Source organism: Hylobates moloch, unplaced genomic scaffold (assembly GCF_009828535.3).
Source record: "Hylobates moloch isolate HMO894 unplaced genomic scaffold, HMol_V3 SCAFFOLD_8, whole genome shotgun sequence".
Classification (NCBI taxonomy): Eukaryota; Metazoa; Chordata; class Mammalia; order Primates; family Hylobatidae; genus Hylobates; species Hylobates moloch.
In genome coordinates, this window is record NW_026652283.1 from 10,385,668 (window position 1) to 10,391,681 (window position 6,014).

A 6,014-nucleotide genomic window follows, 5' to 3' on the forward strand; every position below is an offset into this window, starting at 1 on the left:
CTGGCAACCACTGAATCAATATTTGGTACCTCTGCTGGGAATTTTGTAAAAATTGCCTTTTAAGTTCAAACTGACTAGGAAGCTAGTAATGTATTCACTTCTTAAAAAAAAAACAAAAAAACCTCGGTATAACAAACTCAGATCCTTTCTTAGGAAGGATAATTTAATATGAGGTTAATTATTCATTAAGGGAGGAAGGAAGAAGTCTAGAAAAGAAGTTTTGTTTCATCATTTCCCAACCATTTGGAATCAAATAATTGTACAACTCGGGAAGTGGGGAGGAACTTACAAGTCAGAAAGCTGTATCTTTATCCTATAGCAGAAATGTCTTCTTCAAATCAAATGGTTCCCCACTCTGTTTTGTTACCAATAGTGAGATGTTCCCAGGTCTAGAAAGGCACATGCTTTATTATTGAAAAGCTCAACTTAGGAAAATTCTTTCTTGGCCGGGCGCAGTGGCTCATCCCTGTAATCCCAGCACTTTGTTAGGCCAAGGCGGGCGGATCACCTGAGGTCGGGAGTTTGAGACCAGCACAGCCAACATGGAGAAACCCCATCTCTACTAAAAAAATACAAAAAGAAATTAGCCGGGCGTGGTGGCACATGCCTGTAATCCCAGCTACTTAGGAGGCTGAACAGGTGAATCACTTGAACTCAGGAGGCGGAAGTTGCTGTGAGCTGATTGCGCGCCATTGCACTCCAGCCTGGGCAACAAGAGCAAAACTCCATCTCAAAAAAAACAAATAAAAACAAAAAAACAAAAACCAGAAAAATTCTTTCTTAGAGTGAGTGCTAGTCTGTCACTTTATAATGTCCACTTTGGGGTATTCTGAAATTTGCAGATTTGGACATTTCCACCCTTGTATATTTTCAGGGAACTGAGTATATTTAACCTGGAGAAAACAAGATGTATGCACATGTCCTAGAGGGATTGGTGTGAAGGGTACATAAGGAAAAACTACCTAGCTATTAATTTTGCAATGAAAACATTGTGGAGGTTTGCCTTAAAAAGTAGTGAGCTCAGGTGTTCCAGGAGAGAGCAGTGATTATTTACTGGGAGGTCTTTAGGGTGAGATTCTTATTGGATAGAAGATTAGAATAAGAAGCCTCTCAAGTTACATAATTTGAAAAGTCTATACTATACTTGGCATTCACCATGACATTCTACTCTATAACATATTTGGTTTCTCCAAATTTTCTTCATATGCTATAGCTTCCAGATCTTTTTACTTTTCTAGTCAATCTGTTATGAGAATATATTAATGTAATAAATATCCTTTACATTTTATATTCAAAATTAATTTTTTTAAGAGACGGGGTTTCACTCTGTCACCCAGGCTGAAGTGCGTGGTGCAATCATAGCTTACTGCAACCTTGAACTCCTCACCTCAAGTGATCCTCCCACTTCAGCCCCCCAAGTAGGTGGGACTACAGGTGTGCATCACCAACCCCAGCTAATTTTTTAAATTTTTTGTAGAAATGGGGTCTTGCTATGTTGCCCTGGTTAGTCTCCAACTCCTGGCCTCAAGCAGCCCTCCCACCTCCACCTCCCAGAATGCTGAAATTAGAGGTGTGAGCCACCATGCCAGTCCCCAAAATTAAATTTTAAAATCAATAAACATGATGCAGGAATGGTGTCATGAGGAAATAACCTCTCTGTGGGGACCCTGATAGTGTTAGTAAAAACTAATATGAAATGAATTGCTGCTAACGAGCCTTGGAAGACACAGATTTCCACTAAAGTGATGAGAATTCATCCTTAGGACTGGAATGCAATTTACAAATCATTAAGTGAATAAATTATTTTGTAGCTTAAAGAAATACAGGTCAAGAATCCCATATCTGCAATCCCCAAAAAATATTAAAAACAAGTTTTTTCATAACCAATTAAGTGGCAGAACCTGATGTAAACTACTAGAGGATATTTAATTATTTGTATTTATCCTCTTCACACATTTGGCTGCTGAACTATTTGAGTGTTTGACTTGGAAGTGTACTATATGGCCTTTCTAAATCCAAAATATCCGAAATCAGGAACACATCTGGCCATAGAATTTTGGCTTAGGCACTAGGAACCTGTCTCATATGTGAAAGGAGACTGATGGTGGGTATCTGTGTTATCTGAAAGAAAAAGGAAAAGGGATTCCACTTTTAGTAGCATGGTGTACCACTCTGAAGGGCACGACAATACAAATAAAAACAATTCGATACTGAATAAAACCTACTTTTAATTCCATGTTGGGGGCCGGGTGCGGTGGCTCACGCCTGTAATCCCAGCACTTTGGGAGGCTGAGGCGGGCGGATCATGAGGTCAGGAGATCGAGACCATCCTGGCTAACACGGTGAAACCCCATCTCTACTAAAAGTACAAAACAATTAGCCGGGCGTGGTGGCGGGCGCCTGTGGTCCCAGCTACTCGGGAGGCTGAGGCAGGAGAATGGCGTGAACCTGGGAGGCAGAGCTTGCAGTGAGCTGAGATGGTGCCACTGCACTCCAGCCTGGATGACAGAGCGAGACCCCGTCTCAAAAAAAAAAATTCCATGTTGGGCTTACAAGCAGTAACGGAAATCTCCCACCTACCCCTCCTTCTGCCCACACTAACCGCAGAGTAAATAGAAATAGACCAAATGCATTCCAAATCAAGGAAAAAAAGGGGAAAGAAGACTTTTAAAAACCAGTCATTCCAAAGATTTCAAGATACCATATTAGTCACAATAGGTTACATTCTGCTGTGATGATAAATTAACTTCAGTACTCACCAACATAACAGAAAATTTCTCACTCCGGCTGCATAGCAGTGCAGGCTGGTAGGAGACTCTGCTGCACATAGTCATTGAAGGGCTTGACTGATGCAGGCTTTTCCATTCAGCATGTTGTAAGTTGTTGCAACACGATAAAAGAACACATGGAGACCCCAAATTCAAACTCAGCCTTGGACCAGAAGTGACACATGTCACTTTCATTCCTATTGCCCAGGATCGTTCATGTTGCCTCCTCTAAATGCAAGTGTCATGTAGGGCAGACAAGAAATATTTGCTGATCATTACTGTCTCTTCCATAAAAGGATAAAAGAGAAACAGAAAAAGTGAGACAAATACAAATTTTAAAGTGATGTAGTATAAACAAATAAATCCATAATCACAACACTCAAAAAGCAAGAAATGTCATAATAGATCTTTAACATCTACTTGTATGTTGTTCAGAAGAGACCCACCTAAATGTTAGAAAAAATAAAGCTTGAAATTTAGAAGACAAGAAAAGGATGTAATAGGCAGATATAACTAAAAGAAAGCTAATGTGGCTGTATTTTTATCAGAAACATATGAATATTCAGACTAAAAAATTATTAGGTATAAAAAGGGACACTCATAACAATTTTTAAATGCTCAATTCACCAAGAAGATATAAAAATTCTAAACTTATATGCATCTAATAAGATAGTATTAATGGTATCAAATTATATAAAACAAAAAGTAAGGTGAAAAAAATGAATAAAACTTACCAAGCTTAAAATACTTACTATCTGGCCCCTTACAGAGGAATTTGTTGGCCTCTGTACATGGCCATAAGGTACTTCAGCAGTGTTCAAAATATCAGCATCAAACAACAACAATCTTTGAAACATAATGCAAGAAAATATGGAGCCAATAAAAAATAATCCCACACTCTTGAAAATTTAAAAGGAAACTATATTTTTAAATAATGCATGGGTGAAAGGAGAAATAATGATGGAAATTTAAGAATACTATATACCGGGCCGGGCGCGGTGGCTCACGCTTGTAATCCCAGCACTTTGGGAGGCCGAGGCGGGCGGATCACGAGGTCAGGAGATCGAGACCATGGTGAAACCCCGTCTCTACTAAAAATATAAAAAATTAGCCAGGCGTGGTGGCGGGCGCCTGTAGTCCCAGCTACTCGGAGAGGCTGAGGCAGGAGAATGGCGTGAACCCGGGAGGCGGAGCTTGCAGTGAGCCGAGATTGTGCCACTGCACTCCAGCCTGGGCGACAGAGCGAGACTCCGTCTCAAAAAAAAAAAAAAAAAATAATAATAATAATAATAATACTATATACCAAATAACAAAACTATTATATATTAAAACTTGAGAGATGGCCAAAGATGGCCAATTGGAACACTAATAAGGGCATTAATTGCAATACACTGCAAACAGATCATGTTTCAATTCATGAATTTAGATATTTGGGGGAAAAGCTAGTTGATCACCTTGGGAAGATGATAGGGAACTATTTAAATAGAGAAAAAAAATCAAGGATTTATCATGCCTTTCCTATACGAACCATACCACTGAGCAGTCAGTAATGAATCACCTGGAAATATTGGCACAAGGTGACAAGTTGAAACATGCAAGGAAACCCAAGAGGCCAGTCATATCCAGCTGCCCAAATGGGACTACAGAAAGGCAGCTCTTAGGTCTGTGGTAAACTGTTGCCTCTGAGGGCTTAACGTGAAATTTAAGGAGCGTGAGGACAAGCTTGGTTCCAATAGGGACCTCTGCATCCATCACTATATCTGACTGCCAGAGACTTCTGAAAGCCACCACTGTACTTCTGCCTTCCAGATTTCATGCAGGCTCCTCTTTTGGCCAACTCTTATTCAGAATCATAAGAGAAAGGGAATTTTGGAAAATGGCATAGCAATTCAGTGTAGTCCCTCTTTTTCAATTTGGTAACTATATATCCTCTTTTAACCACTTCCAGATAAAGATAATAGCAAAAGTATGTTTCCACTTAAGATGGAACAGGCCTTCATATACCTAAATAGATATTGATCCAGTCTCCTAAAGCAGGGACGCCTAACCCCCATGCCATGGACCAGTACTGGACCGTGGCCTGTTAGGAACCAGGCTGCACAGAGGAGGTGAGCAGTGGGCAAGCTAGCATTATTGCTTGAGCTCTGCCTCCTGTCGGATCAGCCATGGCATTAGACTGTCACAGGAGCATGAACCCTATTGTGAACTGCGCATGCAAGGGCTCTAGGTTGCGTGCTCCTTATGAAAATCTAATGCCTGATGATTTGTCACTGTCTCCCATCACCTCCAGATGGGACTGTCTAGTTGCAGGAAAACAAGCTCAGGGCTCCCATTGATTCTACATTGCGGTGAGTTGTATAATTATTTCATTATATACTACAATGTAATAATGATAGAAATTAAGTGCACAATAAGTGTAATGCGCTTGAATCATCCTAAAACTATCACCCCCACCTCCTGGTCTGTAGAAAAACTGTCTTCTGCAAAACTGGTCCCTGGTGCCAAAAAGGCTGGGACCGCTGCCCTAAAGGATACACAAATGCGATCCATCTTTGGATGATGTCCATTTATTTTTTAGCCCACTCTCATTCCCCCTATGCTGTAACTTAAATACTAATGGATAAAGTTAATATGTTATGTTAGATAGCAGAATGAGAGAAAAAAGAAAAGAAGAACAAAGATGGTGTGTGTTTAAACATACGTATTTAAATAAATTCATATCAAAGAAAAAATACACTCATAACTACTACCAAACTCATTTCTGCAATTGGTCACATGGTCATAGCTGGTACTTAGAGTTTCCTTTTCCCATTATCCACTCAGCATTCTCTGCTCTCAACAGGCACCCCAGATTTCCTGGAGGATGACCCAAACCTTCATTCCTGAAGGGTCTGTAACATTTGCAGTCCTGCTGTATTGGGTGTTGCAGTTTTCTATCAACTTTTCATCAAAGTAGTATAAAGAGGTGCCCCCAAAGGACTTGTTCAATTCTAATGATACCCTTCTCTGCTCCCATCATGTAGTAGCAACCCAATAAGGATCAGAATCAATTATGCTAGCTAGGAGAGTAAGCCGCACCTTCCCTTGCCTTTTTTTTTTTTTTTTTTGAGACGAAATCTCGCTTTGTTGCCCAGGCTGGAGTGCAGTGGCGCAATCTTGGCTCACTGCAAGCTCTGCCTCCCAGGTTCACGCCGTTCTCCTGCCTCAGCCTCCTGAATAGCTGTGACTACAGGCGCCCGCCACCAT